Here is a 25,670-nt window from a genome sequence, read left to right as displayed (position 1 = left end):
TGATTGCTTCTGGGGTCTTTTCAAAAGACATTCTTAAACTCCAGTACTTCCTACTTGACCAGAGAATGTGCCAGTAGAGATAACATCCAAAGAAACCACTTCTCCGTCTCACATCAATATTTAATTGATGTTAATCAACATAAACAATAATGTTTAATGACATCAAACAAGATTTAAAAAGGAAAGCAATTCATTTTAAAATCCATTTCAACATAACCTCAGGTTATATATATCAAAATGCCTTAATTTAAATTGTGTTGCTATTATACTGCAAAATTAAGCATGTGATTTTTTTATATATCAGAAACTTGGATCTTTAACACTTGAGTTTTTCTTTTGCCATTTTAGAGTTAACATTAAAGAAATCAATTAGAAGTGCAAAAAATGTGAAGTATTCATAAATCAAAAGACTCATTCTTACTTTCAAAATGTTGAAACATGCTTTTATCTATAGCTATTTAGGCATATGTCTGCATGATAAGATTTCATATCAGGTTATCATCAGTTAGAATAAAAGCAAAATTCTGATATCACTAAAGCTATAGATTTTCCTGCATACCTTACTAGGCAGAAACTGGCACAGGCAAATACTTCACAGGAACTTTTTTCTCCTAATTCTCTATCTCTATTCTCTCTTCAAAGAGGTTCCCCTGAGAAAACCAAAAGCATCAGTGAAAGCTTTTACCTCAGTTAGAATTTTCATTTTCTCCTGAAATTGTAATGCCATTGTATGCCAAGCACATCAGGGTATATTTGATCTATGATCTCAGCAGCAGTATTCAAATTAAGGCCTCTGCACAGAAAAAGAAAATATTTATTGAATATTCAGTCGCATATTTTAGTTATAATGTTTGTAGCTCTCATATCTTGTTTTTTTCATAAATAAATTAGCAGTGACTTTGCAAATATAAATGCTCATAAAATCAGTATTTATTTGTTTAAAAAGAAAAATGTGTAAAGGAAGTGATTCCCGAGCCATTCTTAAGTATTTTTTTGCAAAATTCAGCATTTACAGTATGCACTGCAGCAGTCCACTACCTCATATTTCATTCATCCTCAGTGGATGAGTTCTAAAGCCAGTTAATATAGAACGAGTGGCAATTATTGCCAGCTAACCAACCTGCCACATTAATTTAGTTATGTGAGTTATCAACTATACTTATATAGTGCACTGGGTGTTATTTTATCTACTGTCCCATGAGGTCCTCACTGTGTTTCTGTCTACAGCTATCAAACCCTCAATACCACGTTTCTAAAATTTGGCCAAACCAGAGTTCTACAGTGTAGGGGGTTTACATGGCAAGGTTTTGGTAGTGGGAGGCCATAGGGGTAACTTCTGAGAGAAGAATCCAGCAACTGCCCCACATTAGATAAGGGGGCTGTCCAGAGCCAAGCCAATAAGCGATGTTGTTTGCGCCTCTGTGAGAGCATATTTAAGATAAGAAAATGAACAAACTGCTAGACACAGCAACTGGGAGAGTGAGAACCAGCCCTGCAGACACCAAGGTCAGTGCAGCAGGAGGGCAGGAGGTGCTCCAGACACGCAGCAGCAATTTCCCTGCTGCCTTTGGAGAGGCCCCTGGTGGAGCAGGCTGTCCCCCTGCATCCCATGGGTCCCACATGGAGCAGATCTCCACGCTGCAGCCCGTGGAGGAGCCCCCGGTGGAGCAGGTGGATGTGGCCTGGAGGAGGCTGTGGCCCATGGAGAGCCCCCCCAAGGAGCAGGCCCTGGGACAGAGCTGCAGCCCGTGGAGAGGAGCCCATGAAGGAGCAGGGGGTCTGGGGGGAGCTGCCACCCATGGGGGACCTGTGCTGGAGCAGTTTGCTCCTGGGGGATGGACCCTGTAGTACGGAGCCATGTGGGAGCAATTGTTGAAGAGCTGCTGCCTGTGGGCAGCCCCCGCAGGCTCAGTTCGGGAAGTACGGCATCCCGTGAGAAGGACCCCACGTGGAGCAGGGACAGAGAGGGACCGTGAAGGAGTGGTGGAGACGATGTGCTATAGTCTGACAACAACCCCCATTCCCTGTTCCCCTGTGCCGCTCAAGGGGGAGGAGGTGGAAGAAAGTGGATGGCGAGAAGGTGGTTTTAGTTTCTTTCCTTTCTTTCTCACTTCTCTAGCTGTTAGTAATAGGTAATACATTTTACTAATCTCCCTCTTCTGAGTCTGTTTTGCCCATCATGATAATTGTTATCTCCCTGCACTTATCTCAACCCTTGAACCCTTTTCATTATATTTTACTTCCCCTTCCCCTTTGAGGAGGGGGAGTAAGAGAGCTGTTGTGGTGGAGCTTAGCTGTCGACCTGAGCAAAACCACCACATACAGCTGACTCCAAAGGAAAGTGGGTAGATGAAATTAAGTGTGGCAAGGTCAACTGAAGGTGTATGGATTACTTACCAAGACAGTTACAGCGCTGACAGTAGTTCAAGGCTATTTTTAAAACAATTTGAAGAATGCAGGAAAAGAAGGGGGAGAAAATTAGACTATTAAGCCAAAAAGAAAAAGGAGAGCAGTAAAAACATCCTCAGCTCTCATTCAGATGTTACTGATTCAGATGTTACTGAATGCATTCACACCAGGAATAGAACTAATAGCATTCTTGGGTTCCAAGAGACAGCAAAAGTCAAGACAGCTCACAAGCAACATGGTTCCCACCTTGAGCAGTTCTGAAGTACTACTACTACTGGCAGTAACAACTACCCAGGCTCTCTGATGTGTTAGTGGATTATTGAAAATTGAATAAAAATATTGCAGATTAGGGATGCATCATCCTGTTCTAAATGAAAGCAAATTGTTTAAACAATGATAATTTAGCAGATCTGCGGATTTTCATTCAAAATATTTTCATCAATTTAATCCTACTACATAATTCAATTTCCATAAAGTTGCATACCTCAACATAACAAAGTCTACATTAAAAAAACAAACAAACAAAAAAAAACAACTTTATAATACATGGTGGCATTAAGACATTTTCATCCAAAAAACTTTAAACTCTTAAGTACAAAAATAGCTTTTTCTAGATAAAAGCAACAAACAGTTTTACATGTTAATAAAATCCAAAATGACAAGATTATTAAGAAATGCCTATTTCTTGAGGATCCTCTTTCAGGATGCTGTTGACCTAAAACATATTTCTACCAGTTCCACCTCATTATTTTACCAATACTTTTTCCAGTAATGGGTGAAAGCTTTTATATATGCCAACTGATACTTCTATTTTCAGGTGCAATGCGTAACGCTGACCTCTCTGCCAAAACCAGCATGCTCATACAGGCCTTTTCTTCAACAAATACAAAAGATACTTGCTGATTATTTCACAAACATTTATGCAGTGGTGAGCCATTGCTGCTGACTGGGCATACCGTATTTCTCAGAGGAACACACAACAGCACTGTTGTGGTAGGCTGAAGGGAAGACTTATTTTCATTACAAAACCTTTCTTTCTTTTCACTCTGTGGAAATGTATAGTTTAATATTAATACATAATGCATTTTTCCACTGACCATCTCTTCTTGCCTCCAGATTAACACCACAGACATTTTTTCCTGCTCGTAATATTTCACACAGCAGCTGGTTCTTCCATTTATTACTTACTCCATATACAATTCTCACAGTCGTTTTGTTAGAAGAAAAATAAATTCATGCAAACATATCTTCCAGTAAACTATCTCAATCTTAAATCAGAATGGTTCTATACAGGTTATTTTAGGTTAAAAAATACTCATATTGATTTTTCAAATTGGCTGCCTAAAGGAAAGAGAACATTAGACAGATGATCTGATTTTGGCTTCCAGAGACTTGCTATACAAGCAGATTTGCTCCTTGATGGCTAAAAAAATTTATAGTTAATTGTTGCCAATTGAGACAGTCCATAGCTACTGATTCATAAGTATTTACTTTAACCCTATAGTCCAAGTGAAAACACATATGATTGTTTTTGTTGTTGTTGTTGGTTTTTTTTACCTACAGATGTATGTCTGTGTTTATCTACCTACACAGAGCAAAGGAGATGTCTTAAACTAGGTGTCAAGTCTGGTAAGAAATTAATAGAAGATACAACATTAAAGAAAATAGTAAAATTAAATTAAAATATTGCCATGAAATAAATAAATTTCAAAATTGTGATTACATTCTCAAGTGCACTTTCCCTGCAAAGAAGGTACAATATACATATTAGCATATCATGAAATACTTTGCACATACAGAATCAGAAAGATGTTAATGCCTATACTCACAAATTTGAAAATTTTGTCTTTACAATATATGTCAAAATGCCTAAAAATTACGTTAAAGAACAAGTAATACAGAAGTCATTCTGAGATGTTCTAGGCAGCTGACTGTTGGAGTGGGAGAGGTTTTCAACACTTGTATCAGTATCAGATTGTGCTAAGCATCCCATTCTCTTCACACGCACAGGCATTGTGCAGTCACACAAAATGATTATGCAGGGAGAATTTTGCATACCTGTCCTCATATGTACACACCTGCATCTAACTAAGCATTCATGCTCCTATAAATAGTGAAAAGTTAGTCTTTCATGCATTGGGCTTGACTTCATCACTTAACACTTAACCCACAGACCTCTGAAGAATCCTTCCTTTGAGTTTCAAAGGCTTTACATTAAGTAATTGCATAAAATTTTTCCACATGCCTTCTACAGAAGTACTAAATATTGCCAAAACAGACCTACAAGCACTATGGCAACTGAGGATCTAAACATATTTCCAAATGAAAATTGTGGTAAAGTTTATATTAACTGTACACATGAAATAAGAGTAATGTATTTTTAGAGTATTAATCTCTGTAAAGGAGTGCTAAATTTGCTGGATTCTAGATACGTCAGTTGTGAAAGTGCATTGTTAATGCGCCTGTACGACGCAGTGTTATCCATCTCTGAAATTCCTGTGACAGAGTACTCTCTTCCTCTACCAAGGACAATTCATCAATTACAGAGAAGAATTTTTAAAAAGATAGCATTATTACTCTATAAAAAACAATAATTTGCAAATGCAACTGAACAAACATCTGTGTGAATTTTGTAAGTTTCTGATACTCCATTAAGATCACCAGAACATAAAAATGGCCTGACAAATACTAATGTTCTAAAAGGGACTGGGTTTAAATTGATTTTAAGTCAAAATAATAAATGGATTTCCTTGTACATTCTAAGAAAGCTCCTTGTGCATCTGAGAGTGGGTATGTGATCTTGTGTAAGAAATAGTACATTTTTTGAAAGTGAAGAAACTGAACCCCTGCTTGAAATAGTCTACTCCAACCACAGTTGGCACTATGAACAACACGATTTATTTTTGTTTTACGTTCTTTTCTCAGAATTATGGTAATGCCAAGCTCTGTTTCGAAGTTACATAATTTATCTAGACAATAGAGAACTACAAAAATGAAGACAGGAAAGAAATGACCGAATCCTGTTACTTTACAGTTCATCATCCAGAAAATAAATAAATAATCTGTGTCTAGATTTTTTTGACTGTTATCAATGTAATTTCTGAGCTTCTTACATACATTAATTGATTTGTTCTCCACTAAAAGCTCCAGTACAGAAAAATAAATTGCTGATTTACAGAGAAAGAGACACTTGAAACAAGCAAGCAATTAGTAAATATAAAAGGATGATTAGCTAGCTAGGCAGTAGGATGAATCATTACCTAGGCATTAAGAATAGAATAGATTAGTTACTCAATATTATCTGTTAGTCAAGGAAGAAGTAGTCTGAGTCTGTAAGATATACTATCAGGAGCCAAGAGGTGAAGAATAGGTGAAAACTAAGTAACAAAAACTTGCCAGACAAAACTTGCCAGACATCCCGTCTCGGGCAGGAAACAGATGGACAACAAGGACACCAATTAGCTCAGACTGATAAGGACATTGCAAACTTGCAAAATCACTACATTCTAGATAAAGGGTGAAAAGTATACTATGAGGAAGACATACAGCCTTCCTCCCAAAGACCACTGCCCACGTCCTTAAGACCCCTGCCCACAATTCTTGGAAGAATCTGCGCAAGTGCAAAGGACTGATAAGCTAATTAGCATAAGAAGCATGAGTAGGCGGGTTTAGGTAATGAATATGTATGTGCGTTAATTGAATATTCGTAGTTCTGCTGTATAAATATGAGACAGTTTGTCACTTCGGGTATGCACGTTAGGTGGAAGGATCCCCCGTGCATCCAGCACTGTCAATAAAGAATATTTCGTCACTAAGAAGAATTTCTGACTTCGTTCTTTAAATCACACTTCAGAGATGAAGTGACTCACCCAAGATCACACAAAAGTACTTTGGCAACACTGGAAACTGAACTTGCATTCAGATGTACACGTCTCATTTACGAAGTCAGTTCCCCTTTCTGGTTAGAATGGAGATCACAGTAGTATACGCAATACTGAATAGTTTACATGCATTAAATCTCAGCAATAACCAAGGAACAACCCCAGGACAAATCTACCCAGGCCAGGCACTCTGGTCACCAGTAGAACTGAAAACAACCATCCTGAACTTGCATCTGTATCAGAAAAGCATTTACAAAATTACTACATTTACATATTTCACAGTATAATTTGGAAAAAAAAAGGGGGGGGGGGGGGGGGGGGATATGTACAGCAAGAGAGACATTTCACTTTGATTTGAAATAGGGGATTAGACCAAAAGAATTAAAGTAGATGGAGGGGACAGCCATGCCATTTGTGTGTCCCCTCAAACATAGCTTTCTGCTCTTGCAAACTCAAGAAGTTTAGAAAAGATAAGACCAGAAGACAATGTAATACTGCAAATATGCCAGTTTTTTGTTTGTTTGTTTGTTTTGTTTTTTCCCTGCTGGTTAAATGCCTTAAATGCACTTAAAATGCCTATCCTCCTGAACTTAAGAAATTCTAACAGCAACAAAAGCTGTTCAAAAACTGAAAATATGCTGGTATTGTTGCTGCTGTGAGCAGCAGCAATGCCTGCTCTTGAGAAATATCCTTTTAACCTTGAAAAGGATTGATGTCTTCATGCAGTGATGTATGGGGATATCCGCTCAATAGTTATGAGCAATCGCTTCACCTTGCAGGCTATAGCTACCACTAGAGACGCATGCAGTTGCAGAACCTAGTTAATCACTGTGTAGTATGGGCATTGGCTGGATTTATAACCACAGCTCTAATAGTGCAGTTGAATACAGTTTTATTATTTGGGGAAACTGTATCAAAACTGTGTCAAAATTAGAAGTTTTCAGGAAAAATAAAAAATAAAAATAAATAAAGATGAGGTTCATTTATGGGCTTCTGAAGCCTATAATTTAGAATTTTGTTGCATGTAATTTTAATCCAAGCAAATTTAAAAGCTGCTACCATAAAACTGAAAAATAAGCATCCTGACAAACTGTTATATCCCATCAGTCTAACTACCCACCCAGCAGTGCCCCAAAGTACTCACAATGTCAGTTTGACTCCTCTTTAGCAGCTTGTTACTGTTCCATGTGACCTAATAATCAGCTGTTCAGGACAGCAAGGTGGCTCAAGGAGCGTAACAGAAGCGTAAATACAGAAGCTAGCAATGAAAAAGGCAATGGAAATTACATTAATGCCCTAAGATGTCAGAGAACAGCGTATATTTTAGCCTTCACTCAGAACATCAAGTGTTTAACTTCTTAAACTACTGAAAGTCCTCGAGTTTTTCAGCCAACTATCTAGGAAATGTTCTTATAAAATGAAAACCATTACAAACAGGAAAAACAAACAGGCAAGCAAAAACCCACAAAATAGTACTCCAACACCCACTTTATGTTTTCAGTAGCATCAACAGACGGGGTTATGCGCGTTGATGTTCCATTTCTTGTATACTAATACAACAATTCCCTATTCCTCTACCCTACACAGCACTAAATAAAAGCTATGGATAGAATCACCTTTGTCCTCTGTTCTTATTCAGCAGCCTTAAAGCCTGCTGCTTTAGACTTTCCTGGCCATATCTTCTTTTGCCACTTGGACATTTTTGCATTTTATACTACCATGTACACAAGGTGTCTGGTGCATCTAAAACATGACAGAATCATTGCACATCGTAAAAGTAAGGCTGTGCATGTACTTCTGACCAAGAAATCCTGAAGAACAAGGTGCCATTGTAGGGAGTTAAGAATTGCCCAAGATTTTTCTTTCTACAAAGCACTATGTTTATAGAGCAACACATCACATGTCATGTCAAAATAACACCAGCAGACAACTGAACCATTCTCAAGCAATTCTCCAGACTGTTGTGTAACTGTCTAGCTAAATGGCCTTCACGAGAGCACAGGTATAGATCGCACTGACTGTTAGCACTCCAAGTAACTGGCAGGACAGGGTAAGTGGAAGGGACAGGAAGGAAAATGTGGATGCCAATTCAGCAATGCTCAAGTAGTCTACGTCCATATGTATGTAAGTATTTGTCTCTGCATTGTGTATAAACCTCTCTCTTTTGTGAAAGTAGTAATAACTCTGCAAGCCTAAGGAAGATCAGTCAATAAGGGAAAGACAAATGCTTTTCCCCACTATAGATGGCACTATCAGCTTTAAGTTAAGCAGAAAAGGAATATTTTTTTCATTACAGCCATGGACTCCCAACTTTCATCTGACTCTTTATGGTCAGCAATTGCCTTAGTGTCAGGGCTCAAAGAGCAGAAGAGAAGCTGCAGAGCTGTTGAAAATACATGAGCCAGAGACAGGGACTAAATGAACGAGTTCCATGTATAATGCATGAGATTTGACAGATCTGTGGTATCTGCTCCTAAATGATTCACAGCCCTAAGAAAACCAAACATATGGTTCTTCAGATACCTGCTCTTGAAGGGTTCTTGCAATCACTTGTTGTCTCAGGGTGGAAACAGGAGAGGAAAAAAAAAAAAAAAAAAAAGGAAGAATTAAAAATTCTTTCACTCCAATTTATCCTAGAACAGAACACACACATACAAGAGTCCAAGCTCATCTTGCTTTCAGGAATGCGCATGAAAATATGTGTTGAAATATGTATTTGAAATTTAGATTACCTCTCCGCCCTGCAGTAGCCAAGCCTTAATTCAGCATTAGATTCGATGCATTTCTATAACCCCTTATTGTTTTGGGATCAATCTCTCATTGCTTCGGCTATCCAAACATCCAACCTACTTCTCAGTGTCATCTTCCTATCACAATTCAACTGAGAAATACAAAGCTGCATTCAAATTTGAGGGACTTCCCAGATAAACACATGCTTGAAGACCTATTCAGAGACCTTGGGAAATTATACTAATTATACTCAAAGTGACCACTTCTCCCCATCTGCAAATTTAAGGGGTTTAACATTTTCATTAAAAAGGAGAAAACACGGTAAGTAAGCAGAATAATGAGTATTAATTCCTAAAGTGTAACTAACGCCATAAAATTTCAGAGTCTTTCCCTCTGGGGAAGCAACTGTTCAACCAGCTGGTTGCTTTCCCTTCACTCCAGTAACAATCATTCACAGTTTGAGGCTGAAGACTTCTAGATAGCAAGGCCTGTTGTAGGCTGCACTGATCTCTGGTGCAATTCATGTCAGCCAGGTGCCTGTCACTCTGCAGGCCATGCCTCATGCTGCCTTTCCCATTAACAGCTTCCACTAACCATGCCTTATACCAAAGCTCATTTATTTTTTTCTTTATCAGCAATTTTTTGTTGTTTTATTTCTTGAAACATGCATATTTTGTTGAAAAGAAAATCTCTCAGCTCACCAGAAACTTTGGCAACGTCTGCCTCATACATTTCAGAAGAGACTGACTTGTGCATTTTGTACTTCTGATGAGTGACCTACAACTTTCTTTTACTTTCCCTTTTTTATTAGGCATCTTAAACATACAACCATATCCTGAGAAACACAATTAAGTGAATTTTTAGAATTGATCATACAGCAGTAAGGCCTGGATATGCTGTGAACAGAACAAGATTTTTAATCAAGCAAACTGTGTACTAACTAACAAAATGCTTGCAAGGCAAAAGTTATATACTGATTTATTTTAAGTTGCTGAAATAAGGGCGATAGGATGGAGGAAAGAAGAAAGAAACAGAAGGCAAAAGCAGAAAGTTAAGCCAAAAAGCAAGCCCTGAGGGGAAACAAAGGTAAGATCATATTTATCTATACAGCTGTAAGAAAGCAGACCTGCTTCCATAGATGTTGACCCTGTGATGATATGGAATAGCCCATATGGCAAACAGTATTTGATATTTACCAGCAGACTCTCAAAGGAAAATCTCTAGGGGTATTTGAATCTGCTTTTTCTTTTCCTTGACTTGTCAGAGAAGAAAGATGTCTCTCGCTTTTCACCACCATCAACACAAAAGAATAAAACTGAATCCACCTAACTCACTCCCAGTGAAAGCAATCTTAAGAACAAATGTTCCTCTTCTCCCATGCATACAGATATCATCCTGATGATGGTAATACCAAAAAAAAAAAAAAAAATGAGCATGCTTAGGTACCCGAGAAGAACAGAGGGTTTAGTAAGCAAAGTTAAAGGTCACCTAATGTGCAACAGCACTCTTACCTGGATCTCAAAAGCCAGCCTTCATTCGTAAACTTGATAAATTAAAAAAAAAAAAAAAAAAAAAAGACAAAACCAAACAAAACCAAACGAACAGAACACAACTCCACAACTACCTATTTGGGCTTAAGTCTCCAAATTTAGGTATGCATAGGAGCACTAGTTAACTGTGTTTTTAAGTACTTATCTTTACATTTGGAAGTTTTTTTCAGAGCTTTTTTTTTTTCTTCAATTTAAACATAACATTCAACTATGGCATTGGTTTGATAACAAGAACTACTGTAGGACGTATCTTGCATAAAGAAGTTGTGGCTAATATAAAACACCAATTTAACAGGCTGAAAAGGGCATAAAAAAGTCTAATTTTATTCTGCTACAATTTAGTATGTGTTAGAAAAATATGTAAAGGAATAAGGGAATATACTTATCTGCTAATATTGCTGAAGGAAAAAGTGTTGACTTTAAAAAAAATAATAATAACTAATAGTGGTCATTCCTTTTTCCTGTATAGTGCCAGAATTTCAAACTTTTTGTACTATACAAAGTCTGGGAAGTATCTGCCCCTAACTTCATATATCCCAAAGTAGAAAAGTATGCTAATAAAGCCAAATATCATATAAGTGGAAATTTTTAAATCAGAAATTTGAGCTGTAGAGTTTTCAATAAATAATCTCATGTGCTAAAAGATATCTTTTATTAATTTATGTATTGACATTAAAATAATTTTGTTGCAAAATTAAAAGACAAAAAAAAAAAGGTTTCTGTCATGTTTCTCCAACTGGAAAATTACAAGCAAAATATAGGAGCATATCTGTGAAAGGTTAACTTCAAATTATTACATTTTCTAGTTCAGTTTACACAAACTGTGCACAAAGCTCTCTCTCCCACTCTATTCTCTCATATTTGCTACACATGCACACATACACCCTATTTAAAACAATACCCTTGGTCTCGCAGGTTAAATCCTGACTAATTTCCTAGGCCAGTTATCCAGGGAGCTAGATCCTTACTTCCATGTAAAACTTCCTAATATTGAAGGAAGGGTTGAGGCAATCCCAAGCACTCATACAGATTGGGCAAAGAATGGATTGAAGGCAGCCCTGTTGAGAACGACCAGGGGTGTTGGTTGATGAGAAGCTCAACTTGAGCCAGCAACATGAGCTTGCAGCTCAAAAAGCCAGCTGTATCCTGGGCTGCATCAAAAGAGGAGTGGCCAGCACGTTGAGGGAGGTGATTCTCCCCCTTTGTTCTGTTCTAATGAGACTCCACCTGGAGCCCTGCGATCAGCTCTGGGGACCCCAGCACAACAAGGACGTGGACGTATTAGAAGGAGTCCAAAGGAGGGCCATGAAAAGGATCAAAGGGCCTCACTTCTATGAATACAAGCTGAGGGAGTTGGGGTTTTTCAGCCTGGAGGAGAAGGCCTTGGGGAGACCTTATAGCAGCCTTCCAGTACCTAAAGGGGCCTACAGAAAAACTGGGGAGGGACTCTTCGTCAGGGAGTGTAGGGACAAAGGGTAACGGCTTTAAGCTAAAAGAGGGTAGGTTTAGATTAGATATTATAAAAAAGTTATTTACTCAGAGGGTGGTGAAGGCACTGGCACACATTGCCCAGAGACAGGTTGCCTGTGGATAGCAAGTCAGGGGTGGAATTATATGGTCTTTAAGGTTCCATGCAACCCAAACCATTCTATGATGCTGTGAAGGATCAGGTGGAAGTTACTCCTTGGGCAAGTTACTCCCACACCTTACAGAAATGTGTTAGAAGAACTTTATAAATGATGTTGTGACATAAATTATGCATGTCATCCTGGGTTTAGTGCTTCTCAACTAATGTTAAGAGAAATGAGCACAGAGGCTGGGGCTTGTGTAGCTCACTACAGTTCCAGCATTCTATCCTAATTAGAATTCAGAGGTATGCACAAAGCATGATTCCTATATTAGGCATTTTAAAACAATACAATAACAAGCATTTCATCTTCACAGTGGCTACAGTACTTCTTCCAAAAGCTCAGTGGGTAAAACAGTTGTTTAGTAAAGCACTATGCAACAGAGTCTACTTATTTCCCTGCAGGAAGAATATCCTAGCCTACAGAGGCTGTCTGGCCTGAGATAATTTACCTTTTCATTGAAGCTGTGCCACTTTGTAAATTGTGATCCATGATTTACTGGACCAGGAAGAGGACTGACTCATTGCATGAGTGTGACCCTCTCCTCTGGGGTTATACACATTCCCTTGTTGAGAGAATACTTCAATCCCTTGACCCTGCCTGCAGAATCTCATTCTATTGAATGAGCATATGATGGTTTTCTGTCAACAAATACTTGACCTTACTTAGGCCTATATGAGGCTAAGAGCTAGCTAAGCTTGACCTTACAAGCCAAAACATAACTTGAGTCTGTAACACTACAGTTGTGAGAAAACCACTGTCATGTATCTAGTACCTATGGGAGGACAGGGATGATCTGAGAGAAGAAATATTAAGATGTAGAATGGCTGAGTACACCTGGGTTATTCTGCCACTACCACAGCAGCCCACTGGGGGCAGATGAAAATTCTTCACTTTCTATATGTCTACAATGAATTAATTTATTATTTAAAAAAAAAAAAAAAAGCATTATATCTAAACTGTAGATGAATAAGATGAATAATACATCAGTGGAACATTAGATATTATGATAGGAACAACAAAGAAAGATTTTATCCCGAAACAAATCAATACCTATACGAAAAATTACTCCTTATCTCCAAACTTTGCGAGAATTTATTTTTGGAGGCAAATACTAGACCTCCCAACATCCGACTTATTATTTGTAATTTGCTCAAAGATCTTGGTAACTGAAGCTATACAGCTGCAAAACATTACTTCATCATTACATGATTACAAAAATATCAAAAACGATCACAGCTTAACAACAGCAGTACAAAGCTGTCAGCACAGGCTGCAGACTGAATGCTCTCCCCAGGTTAGTTCCTTTTAGTGGCATTTTGGCACCACAAGCAGGCTGACATCTGGTCTGGTGGTGCTTCGCAGTATATAAGGAATCCTTGAGTTGGGCCAATCCAGATAGAAGACACAAAACCCTCACCTTAGACCTTCAGGAAGGACATCATGTTGTTGCATTTCTGTGCTCCAGCTGACCTCTGCTTGTTCTACCAGCCCTTTGTAGGTTTTACCATCCGAGTGAGAGGCACCTCAGCCCACAACATGTTTATTTACACTGGTAGCATACCACGACTGCAGTGAGCTGCAGGCAAGCACGGCACAGATCCACTGTTTGCTTGCGTGGCCCTGGGCAAATCAGGCCTAGATCAGGCCTACAAGTGCTCTCTGAGTCCATAAATAATAAACTTATTTTCAGTTCTTTCGAAACAAAAGAATGATGAAGATGGAAGACTGAAGCTAAAACTAATCCTAGTGCACTTCTGCAGAAGAGACTTCTCCTTTCAACTTAACACTCTGGCCTGCATTCCAGTATCTTTTTATATAATGCATTACATAGCCTGCATCCAGTATGATGGTGCTCTCCTGTTCAGGTCAATTTGAATTTTTCAAGTAGGATTTCCTGAGACGTACTACCATGCATTTCAAGATATATAGAGCATGTTTCCGTTATTCATTGTGTAATGCTGTAAGTAAAAACAAATCTTTCTAGGAAAACAATTGCTACCTCTATTATAGCTTATATTGATTAAATACATGATTTAGAAAATTAATGGGCAATGAAACAATAAATAGGTCTTTTATAGGATGACATATTTTCAATAGGCAAGGTTATTGTATCTTGATTTAACTTAGTTACAACTCCTTATAACAAAAATTTGCAATTTTACTGGATTAGTATGCCCTTTAGTGAAGACATTTTCTCTTTATTAGCTATGAGATGTGACTATGGACATGAGGTATAATGAACAGTATTGATGGCATTGTAACGCCCTCTGCGACATGATATGCTCCTAACTGAGAGAAGTTGGATTAATATTAAAAACTATTGCTTTCTTTCAGAATACAGAAGCCAGACTGAACTGATCTTCCCAAGTATGGGGAAGTTGTATACTCTAGACCCACCTCCCTGCCCTTCTGTGGTTGCACTGGCATACCAGGTGTATGATTCTCTCCTATGCTGCACGTTTTATAAAGTAAATATAAGATGCCAGTATGTAGCATACAGATGCAGTATGGAGAGGACAGATCCAGTTGTGACAGTGCTCAGCTAGCACAGGTGTTTGTTATGACAGCATTTGGTCTTTTTTACACTTCATAAAGCTTACTCTGCAGCCACCATATGTAGTTCCAGATTCCCCGCTCCATTTCAGGTGTCGTGATTGCACAGTGGAAATCAATGAAGTTACACAGCCAGAAAATTAGTGAAACACAGATTTACCCCCACGCCCTGAAGGGACTTTAGTTCACTGGTGGGAAAAGCAATCCTTCTAACACACATTAGTCAGACTCCATTTATGTCAATTATAAGTATTGCTTTTGACTCGAAGGGCATAGCCACACTTATGTCCTGTTTGGAAAGTGCTTTGGAAACTCTTTCAGAAATCTGTTTTAATCAGATAGAGGTTAAAAACCTGTACACACAATGAATGGTATTTAAATGAAGTTGGTGGTACTTTTTAAACATGAAGACAACAGGTATTCAAATGAAAAGCAGCAATTTTCTGAGCAACACAAATTAAGCGACTACTGTTAATGCTCTACATCTGAGAAATAAGATCCTTAACTGAGGCAAATTCAATTTAAGGTTGACAATTTATAGAAAGTAAGTTTTAAGTTGTATGCAAATTTACACAGTCCCTTGTAGAAAAATTCATTAATTCACATGAAGGAGAAGATACCATGCAGTGAACTACAATTTACCAGCAGAGAGTGTGGGACACATAACTAAATAATGGCTAGTGAATCACATTGTGAACTTTATTTATATTCTCACCAAACAATCAGAATGGATGTCCACTAAATAAAGCACAGGTTGATAACATGATGCACTCTAGGCAAGATAATAACCTGTCCCTTCATCCAGTTAATGTTCTTTTCAAGTCTTTGAGACTGATCCAGCCAAAACGTTGAATAAACAGTAGACAGTTTTTACCATACTAAATAGGAAAGATCATATAACATGAATAAAGAAATGGATTCTAGATCCATTGTTTCTTGCCATCTTGCTTGAAAAGAGAGATCAAGAGATATTACCAGACATAGTTCAACCTACTTGGTCAGATAACTGAGGAACACAGCACAGAAGTAACGCTAAAAATACATAGTGCATTTCACACACACGCACAGAAATATTTTTAAGTAAAAATAAAAGCTAAAAAAGAGAGGTGGGCATACAATGAGATTAAGCTTTATATTTTGAAAGAGTACAAGAAATTACACAATAGTTAGAGCACACACTGCTTCTATATAATGAAAATAAAATAGAACTAAGAACCTGCGTTTTTCACGATGTCATTATTTCAGATTCTTCCTAAAGAAGACTCAGTCCTGCCAAAAGAAATGCTTTTTTCCTCTGCTAAATCTGTTACAATAGTACTGTAACTCTTGTAAGTATATAAACATGCTAATTAGGATGTGTGCTAACTATGCAAAAAAGCTTTCTGTAAATTCCAGGAATAATTATTTCACTAGCACAGAGAGTTTTTAAATAAATCTAGGTACTGGAGAATTTGTGTTCTGAAGTAATAGAAAACCTTCTCCATCAAAATGACAGACCTTTGATAGGCACCATTTTAACTTTACAAAGCATTAGTGGTATGAGCGTGTAGTTCTTCAGTGTATTAAACAACACTTTAAATTTATACGTGTATAGAAAACACAAGGTGGGTTTATGTGTTTGGTTTTTTTTTAGCCACCTCATTCAATGATGTGATCTAAAAAGATCTCTTCTCTCTGAAACCCTCAGAATATCATTTTTCAAAGGTGCCTAAGGTTGAAAAGATTACTTCAATAGAAACTCACTGTTCAGACACCTGCCTGATGAAATTCTATCCCATTAGCCATATCCAGCCTGAAGCAACATTACACCTATGATGATATCTTGAAAAATTAAAATGGCTTTTGAATAGGAAATGAATCTTTTATATAAATATATATACATATTTGGTAAGAGCCTGAAGATAATTGCAGAAGTTACTAAAAACAAATACTTAACAACTATAATCATTAACCACAACAATTTGTTTACACTTTTCAGGAGGACAGAGCAACTGCTGTGCAGTACAAGTAGTTTCCAGCAAGCATGCTGAAAATGCACCAGAGAGCAACACACACAGAGGGAAGCCACGTCCACTTATGCAAATTATCATGTATTACTGCTAGATTTTTTTTCTGTAGGACTCCAGTCAGCATAGCAGCATACATTCACTGGGGTGCCAAGCCCCCTGTTTCCCCCAGCTTGAACAGTGGTGACACACACTCCACATCCTGAAGGAGAGTTCAGTACAGATCCGAGTGCTTAGTGAATTACTGGCTTCATCTAACAAAGCACAGCCGTTTCACATTCTGTTTATAGATGCATCATGGTGACGCATAGACCTTGCCAAAGGGAGAATTATGCAGCAATACTCTTTACAGCTAGGGAATCTTAGCCAAAAATATAGGCTTATAGCAATTTGGTCTCCTGTTTCCTTGTGATTCTTCCACTAACTGATTCCACTACCTCCCTAAAATATATTTACTAAAAATAATGCATTATTAAATGAGATATAGGGTGGCTCTTTAAATATCCATTTATACACCTCTTGTCTATTCAGCTTCAGTAATGAAAGAATAGATTTTGTTTGATTTTTATATGGTTAGATGACATACCTTCTCACCTGCATCACATGGAAAGGATTACAAACAGGTTGTGGCTGAGCTTGCACTGTAACCTCCAACCCTCGTGCACCCACCCCAGGGAATTGTTCATCATTACAACCTCTGCCTTCCTTTGAGTATGAAGGGAGATCAGAGCTAACACGCCACAGGGAGCCTTCTCTGATGATCGACAAACTCAAAATGGTTCGAGTCAGACACATGAGAGAAGGGAAATGGATGAAAAACAGCTCGATCTCCTCAGTATCCAGAGGGAGACCAAGAAGCTTCATGCCTCAGTGCACAGGCAGTACTACAGTATGGATGCTGCCATGAATCTGCACAGTTGCTGGCACAGACTCAAGCTGAATTCTGATGCAGTCTTTCAATATATCTACAGAAGAAAAAGCAGATATGAGCTAGATAATATTTTCCTTCATATTTTGACAGAGCAAAGAGTATAGACCACTTTTACTCTTGATACTATCCTATTAACTGAAAGGATAAATGTTGTGTAGGATTCAGTGCCAGTTTTTATGAAGTGAAGGCATTCAAATTTCTCTTCACTGTAATTGAGCAGTTGTTTTGTTAGGAAAGTTTAAAATGTACTAATGATCTGATTAAATTCTTCGTTTCTGCTAGAATATGAACCCTTGTCAAAGCTGGAACTTTCACACCAACACATTGATTCCACTCAAGTTTTGAGCAAGATAAGCTCTGTGCACTGGGGTCTGCTTCACACGACAGAAAACTAAATTAAAAATGTAGCATTCTGATACAATTCACAGAGCATTTGAAAGCTCTTTGAAAGTTAAGACTCCAGTGTAAAAAAAAAAAAAATAAATAAAAAAAAATCTAAAACCCATGAAAGTGATCAGAACATGGAGTATTGCCAATCTGCCCACCACTAAATTTCATGATGTGGTTCAAAGTTTTGGAAACACATATGCACCCCAGCTTCTTTTCTCTACAAGTTTGCAATTGTTGTTTCAAAGATTGTCACAGAACGATCCCTCTCTTTCCTTCTAAATAGAGCATTTCTATTCAAAACACTGATTAACAACTCTTCTTTTAAACAATAAAATACCACTCGACCATGAAGTGATGCCATGTTTTATATTGTAGGCCTATCAGCCACCTCATTCTTTGAGCTTCATTGCTTTGAGGCAGTTTCAGGCTAAAGTACTTATATAAAAGACTGCACGAGAACAATGATGGGAACGCAATAAACGGCAGGCAGGCAATAGCATCACCTGAGCACCAAGTACCAGTACGGTTGCAAGCACCATGCTACACTGTAATGAGGATACTTATGTCACAGAAGATGCTTTCATGAACTGAAGTTTCTGAACATTTACAGGATTGCAAATCCTATGACAACATTTCCAAGAGTAGATGCGCTTCATTAATATGCTATTACAACCATCTTTGAATTCTCTTTCTTCCCATGCATCCTCACAATCTGTTCTCTCACACCATCCATGGGGTAGGGCCTGGTGCTGAGTCAGTGGGAATTACTGTCCTGACTGTCCCACTGTACATCAGCTATGCTAACTTTTCCTTAGAAGGCTCCCAATGAGGTCCTGCTGCTTTTATAGTTCAACTTAGATCATGCTGTTTTAGAATTCAGATAGTAAAACCAAACCCTTTTGTTTGCTCTTTAGGATATGTTTTACAGAGCCATACTTAAAGGCAGCATTTACTTTTATTGAAATCATTCATGCTCTAAGTTTTACTTCACCTGAGTGTAAAGGAACATAGCATCTCTAGAGTGCCAAAATAATCTTTTTCTACACAGAAAAAAAAGTGCTATTCCACCATACAATAAGGGCACAGTATTTCAGAATTATAGTATTATATCGTTTTGTGGTTTTGTTGTTCTTGTTTTTTAATTTTCCCTCAATATTATATTACATCTCTTTCTTGAGGTTCAGTGTTTATCTGTTTTTTGTTGGTGGTATTTTTTATTTTTTTTTTTCCAGACCTCAAGCCTTATTCAAGCACACAGATGAATCTTACCCAAGAAATCTGTAAGAATCCTTCACTTAGAGTAGAAGATTGGACTTGCTCAGCTTCTTTTTACGGGTACTAGACACTGGTATCCAGTTTCAAGGACAGCCATCACTAAAAGGATGGAGGAGCTGAGAGGAAAAAAAAAAAAAAAAAAGGAAAAGAAAAAGAAAACTATTCTCACATATCTTCTGCTCTTCACAGCACTTTAGGCAATCCATTTTTGATCCTAAACATTTTGATCCACAGCCTAAGGTCAGCTCGACATTTACCAAGGTCTGCAAGTGAACTGTCCTGGCTCTGCCTCTGCTGGTTCATCCAGGCACAGCTGGGACCACAAAGCCCAGCTACAGCTGGCCCCAGGAATCCAGTGCTGCATCTCCCTGCACTTCTAGTGCCATTCAATCCTCTGCCAACAAAAAGCCAGTTAAGGAAATGCCTTCTGCTATTTCTGGCACAGGGAAGGACTGCAAGGCATTGCTGCATCCATCTGCATTTTCAGCACTGAACAGCCTGTTATTTATTTTGTGTCAAGCGTCAGATTTCATATGAAAAGCAAAAATACATGTATAGCCACAGAGAGCCTTTTAGATTACAAAAAGTAAAACAAAGAATGTGACAATAAGAACACCAAGAGAAGTCATACTAGAACATATTTCTTACAGATGTCTACAGCGAGCTAATCATAGAGTGGCTGCATGTCTGCTGACAGCAGGATAGTTACCATGGAAAACTTTTTATAAAAACAGAGATACTAAATAACAATTACAGTAACTGATAAATGCATTACCCCGTACCTATGCATTATACCCGAGGAGCACTGAGGTACTTGATGAAGACACTCCTATGGCCAGAAAGATCTTCTAACCTGAAACAAAGTATGAATTAATAGAACTCAAGTGATGTGACACAAATACCAAAGTTTGTCTAGCACTAGCATTGCTTTGTCTAATTCATATAACTTCTTTGAATTTACTACCGTATTTCAGCTCCCAGATCTCATTCCCAGTAATTTCTGAGTTACTGAGCAAGCATCTGCTTCTCACTTTTATAATATTAACATATTTTGAAAAACATGATTTTCCAAACCCCAAGATTCTACTCAAAAATTGATTTAGGGGCACTTACATTAAATTGGTCTTCCTAGTCTGTAGCTAGTAGATCTTACCCTACAGGTTCAAAATGAAACATGCAATGTCTATTCTAGTCTCCTGTATATAATACCAGAAAGAGATCCTTGTGGATTCTGAGTACCCAATGCTCCACTTGGAATATGAAGGAGCTGATGTTTAGCACCTCTACATATCATACATATGCAATGCATGTTTAGCACTTGTGTGTGTGCATATACAGAGCATACCATTGCAGGAAAAAAAAAAAAAGCTCAAAGCACAAACTGCTCATATACAGAAGTATGTTTTATTGTCTCTTTCCATGTATTAAACCATTAAACCATCTTCATGAAACTCCAGAGCCTAAAAAGAGCTTGGCTGGCCCTCATGCAGAGATAGCAGAGCCAAAATCTATTCAACCACTTCACCCCTGTCACTTCTCCCTTCATTGGCATTCACTGACACATAAGCAGAGAGGATGTATCCAAGCAAAGTGGCTTATTACTAATTGCATCAGCTTCATTAATACTGCATTGTGCATCTCTTGGCTATAGAGGGCTGGTAAAGCAAAAGATATCAAAAGCTTATCAAAATGTACATATAAATATTTGGTCCAATATTCTACATGAATATATTAGCAGTTTCTCCTTCAACAGCCCAGACAGGATAAAGGGTAGTTTATCAGCTGTTCACCAGAAACAAAAGGGGAAATAGCTTTAATTTCCCAAACACTCAGAGCTATTTACATCATTCCTATGCCCTTTATGTAATTAGGCATCACTTCAGAATGAAAAATTCTCAATGTGGTGCAAAGTTATCTGGCTGTAAACAGGGCTATCTATGGCACTTTCATTTGTAGAAAAATCCTAAAAACAGAAATGTAGATACAGAAAGGTCTTTATCAGAAGCATCCAGAACTTACAGGAAATCACTCCATAACGACCATAGCTACTTCAAACTCAAGAGAAAGAATTCTAGACAAGAAATATCAAAACAAAGGCATAAGCATCTTTTTGCTCAAGTGCAAGACAAGGACTGCTTCTTGCAACTGTTTACAAGCGTCTAACCAAAAATCTCCATGCTGGTTTGCTAACCAAACGACTATCACTCTGAGCAAAGCCTTATGTTTCAGGCAATTGGTATCTTACGGACAGCAGTTTAGTAATTAAATTGAGCATGGAATTTGGAGATGAACAAGTAGATTTATTTTTTTCTTTTTCACTTAATATCTGATGGGCATCTTTTATACTGTTGCAATGCAATCATACAGACACATGAAATTCAAAAAAAAATGTTTCCTGAAATTACTTTGTTTTCAGTGGATCTGCCAGGGATGGAGTTAATTTTCTTCACGGCAGCTGATATAACACTGAGCTCTGCATTTCTGTCTAAAGCAGTGATGGTTTCAGCAGTCACTGAGCAGCACTGGCACAGCCTTGAGACCTTCCCTCCAGCCACCTCCCACCCCACATGCACACGCTAAGGCCAGCAGGCTGGAAGAGGACACTGGCAGGGCAGCTGACCCAGATTGACCAAAGGGATACACCATGCATATACAGCATCATGCTCAGCAGTACAAGCCCAGGGTGCAGGACATTCATAGCTATGGTATTTATCCTCCCAAGCATTTGTTACAGGAGCTGAGGCCCTGCTTCCCTGGAAGCAGCTAGACACTCACCTGCCAATGGGATGCAGTAAATGCATTCCTATCCATTCACTTGTGTATGCCGCTTTCTCTTTCCTCATTAACTTTTCTTTATGTTGATCCATGAGCCTTTTTGCATTTCTTCTGTTTTCTCCCCAGCCCACAGCAGAGAGGAGTGAGTGAAAGGTAAGGTGGGTATTAGGCTGCTGGCTGGGGTCAACCCACCACACCGAGTTTTGTGAATATTTTCTGTAGCTGACCATCCACCTTGCCTTCTGTGGATTTCATTCAGAGTATCCAAATCATCTCTTAAGTGACCCAACAAACGTAATTTCCTGTATAGTTTCTCCAGTTGAAACTAGGCTACGTCTATTTTCAAGATGATTTAGGTAACAAAGCAGTCACCAAAACCTCAGAATAAAAACTAAGCAAATAATTTAAGCAAAGAGTTAATTTGATATACACATATAGATGTTTTTAAAATATTGGGTTTTGAAGGTTGCTTAAAAAAATAAAAGAGAGAAATCAGTTATGTCTGTTGTGGGGATCAATATCGCCCTCCAGGTTTGGTCCAAATTGATGAACTACTGAACAGTTTCAAGAAACTGTTCTTTCATATAGACAAGGCTTTTGCAGTACAACTGTTTAATGTTCCAAAACTAAATATGAAGTGTTAACTCTGTTTAAACATTTACATAAGAGAGGCCCCAGCTCCATCAGAGCCCCCTGTGCTGGGGAACACTCAAAGCTTCAGGAATGATAATGGTCTGCTGCTGCCCCACACCAACCAGCAGTGGCAGAGTGACACCTCCTTCCTTTATGGACAAGACACCAACATAGCTTGGCAAGAACTCGAATCCCAATGCCCAGTTTACTCTTCTGACCTTGCAAATTCAATAGGCAGACTGTAAAGTGAGAGCAGCCAATTTCCATGGGTACACAAGCAAACACGGGGGAAGAGAACAGCCTGCCCATATCTAAGCACCGTACCAAATACTGAGATAACACTAACTGAAGGCAACGCTTAAAATGCTTTGAAATTCAGGTGCTTCACACCTGAAAATAACCTGTTATCTCCAAGACACACAGTGAACCACAAAATACTGAGGTCAATAACTGCATGCATAGTAGCTACAAACATGTATGCATTTGAAACACACCATTCCTATGTTTCTGTAAGGATTTGTAACTTTGGCTATTGAAAGACAAGGGCATTATTACCAAGTTTTCAAGGATTGGAAATATTTAGCTTTAAAACTATTTAAGAACCAAGCATGCAATGTTTTTAAAGGAAAACTGAAAACATGAGAAACATCCCTTTGAAAGTAAACAGAGGTATTGGAAAGGGAGCTGTGCAAAACAAATGAAGTCAAGATCATTCTGATTTGTTCAATCTTTGCCATGGTGTTGCAGTTTTGATGCTTTATATTTCAAGTCTCAAGGCCTATAAAAAAGATTAAGGAAATCCATCTAATTTGTGCCCACCAGAGAAATGGCTAGAGCAGCTACAGAAATACTGTGAATTGCATTGCCCTTTATCATTGCCTAACTGTCTGTACGTAGAATGCCCCACTAAATCCAATATACAAAGAAGAATAAGGGAAATTTGTTTTACATGTAAAAGAAAACAATTGATTATGCTGACTATAAACTGTATGGGGTAGGGAAGGAAAGCAATGGACAAGCATAGTAATTTGGTTATATGCACAGGTTTAACTGCTGAAAAAAACAGGCATACTCTTCAAAGTCAGGAGTAGGAAAGGCTTCTGAGAAGCTATTAATGCTTTGTTTTAGTGGCTAATAACAATTAAACCAATGAAGACTGTCTGGCTACATATGCAATATAAAGTAGCAACTTGCAAACGTTAACCATTTCAAGAACAACAAAAATGTTTTCAGCATCTCAACTAGCAAAGTGCACAGAAAATTAAAATGACAAAGATCTTCACATAACTGGATTATACTACATTTGATGACAACAGCTTTCACCTTGACCGTATTTTCAACATTTCTCTGAAGCAGAAAAGCTTCCGCTAAGAGGCAGTGGTGGCATAACTCACTGTACAGAGGACAAACAACACATGCTTGTCTTTGACAACCATTTATTGCTGCAGTAATGTAAGAGAGAATACAACAACAATAACATTGCAAGCTCTTTTCCCAGGAAAAATAAATAAATAATGCCCCAGAGAAGCTCATTCACAACATATAATTCACAGCATAGTTGCTCTTAAAGGCTCCAACCACTACCTGCTAAGGCACTGAAGAAGTACACAGCTGGACTCTGATTCAGCTGGCGAATGGAGTGAAGGGAATATTAACAAGTATATGGCTTTTTTTTCCAGCGAAAAAGTTTCTTCATCCTAAAAATAATAATAATAATCCATTCCCTTCCAGCATATCCACTCCCACTTAGATAGAGAAAGAATTTTCAAACTGAAATATCTGCAGTCTAAATAGCATCTCACCTTCTGCCTTAGTCTTAAAAGGACAGCTACAACAGAGATGAAGACACCAGACTGGGAGAATGTAGGAAGAAAAGGAGGGAAGGAAAAATACTTGAAAGCTCACTCTACAAAAGAGTAACCATTTTCTTGAAAGTATGGCTTAGCTTCCTCCCTGAGGTCTGCCTGCAGGACACTAATAGGGCCTCCTTACTAAGGAACAGTCAGAATTTTGCAAACAAATACAACAAAAAGGTTACTTTTGAGGCTGGTCACTTTTGGAAAAACTAATCTACTTTCTGACAAGAAAATTGAACATCTTATTCACATTTGTTTTGTGTTTAATACTGACATAGCTTCACTCCCATTAAAATCTGAATAAAATTGTATTAAACAAACAAGCGGAGCAGGCTTTCAGTTCAACACCTAGAAAGTGACAGAGTCATGTAGAACAGCTGTAGATAGAAAAATTTCCAGTAATAAGTAATGTCACAATGCTTTCAGTTTGGGGGGTTGTGGGTGTTCCCACACAATTGGCTAAGAACGTGTGAGTGCCTTGGTCATACCAATGGGACTTTAAGCTAAATTGGTTTAGGTATAAACCCTGACTTTGCTCTTCCTTCTTAGAGTCCTTGCATTTAATCCTTTGCACGCTGTGTCTTTACTGACTCAGATTTGCTGACAGTTTTCTGCTGTTCTGGTTTTAAAGGACTCTGAACTAGGAACAAGAACTAATTAGAACATTTCCAGTGAAATGGGTCAAAAGTTTTCACGTGGAAGATATCCAAGAAGTGTCAGGATCAGACTGAAGAGAACAAAATTAAACTCTTGAGCTATTAAAATGGAAAATGGTCAACTTCAGTGCATTTCTGTTGTGCAGCATCATCAAAACATTCCAGTTTTGTTCTTATGTGGGTAAAACACCAAAGCCCAAAGCTTCAGAACACCGATGAGAAACAGAACTGTTCTTGCTGGTCATTTGTAGCAAATATTTCAATTCACAGAATTAGGGACATTAATAACAAATCTGATTCTCAAAAATACTCAAGATGCTCAATATTGTGAAATGCACATGGACATTTGAACTACTTTTTCATAATCATAATTTTGGGAAAAAATAAGGAACCT

General features: G+C 38.1%; 1 long non-coding RNA gene across 4 annotated transcripts in view; it reads right to left on the bottom strand.

Moving 5' to 3' along the window:
* LOC118162878 overlaps positions 1 to 24,159 on the bottom strand; it is a 78,221-nt gene extending 54,062 nt beyond the window's left edge. The window contains exons 1-6 of one of the 4 annotated variants that reach the window (XR_004748694.1): positions 24,094 to 24,159; positions 20,132 to 20,209; positions 19,614 to 19,750; positions 19,351 to 19,472; positions 17,347 to 17,725; positions 560 to 650 (exon numbers count right to left, since the gene is read on the bottom strand). This is a non-coding gene — a long non-coding RNA (uncharacterized LOC118162878). Of the gene's footprint in view, positions 1 to 559; positions 651 to 16,362; positions 17,726 to 19,350; positions 19,473 to 19,613; positions 19,751 to 20,131; positions 20,210 to 24,093 lie in introns of those variants that run through there. The other 3 variants (XR_004748691.1, XR_004748692.1, XR_004748693.1) reach the window with 3 other exon arrangements.
* Positions 24,160 to 25,670: the final 1,511 nt, after the last annotated feature.

Source organism: Oxyura jamaicensis, chromosome 2, assembly GCF_011077185.1.
Source record: "Oxyura jamaicensis isolate SHBP4307 breed ruddy duck chromosome 2, BPBGC_Ojam_1.0, whole genome shotgun sequence".
In the NCBI taxonomy this organism is placed as follows: domain Eukaryota; kingdom Metazoa; phylum Chordata; class Aves; order Anseriformes; family Anatidae; genus Oxyura; species Oxyura jamaicensis.
Note: the sequence above shows the minus strand (reverse complement) of the source record. Positions and strands in the feature narration are given on the sequence as shown.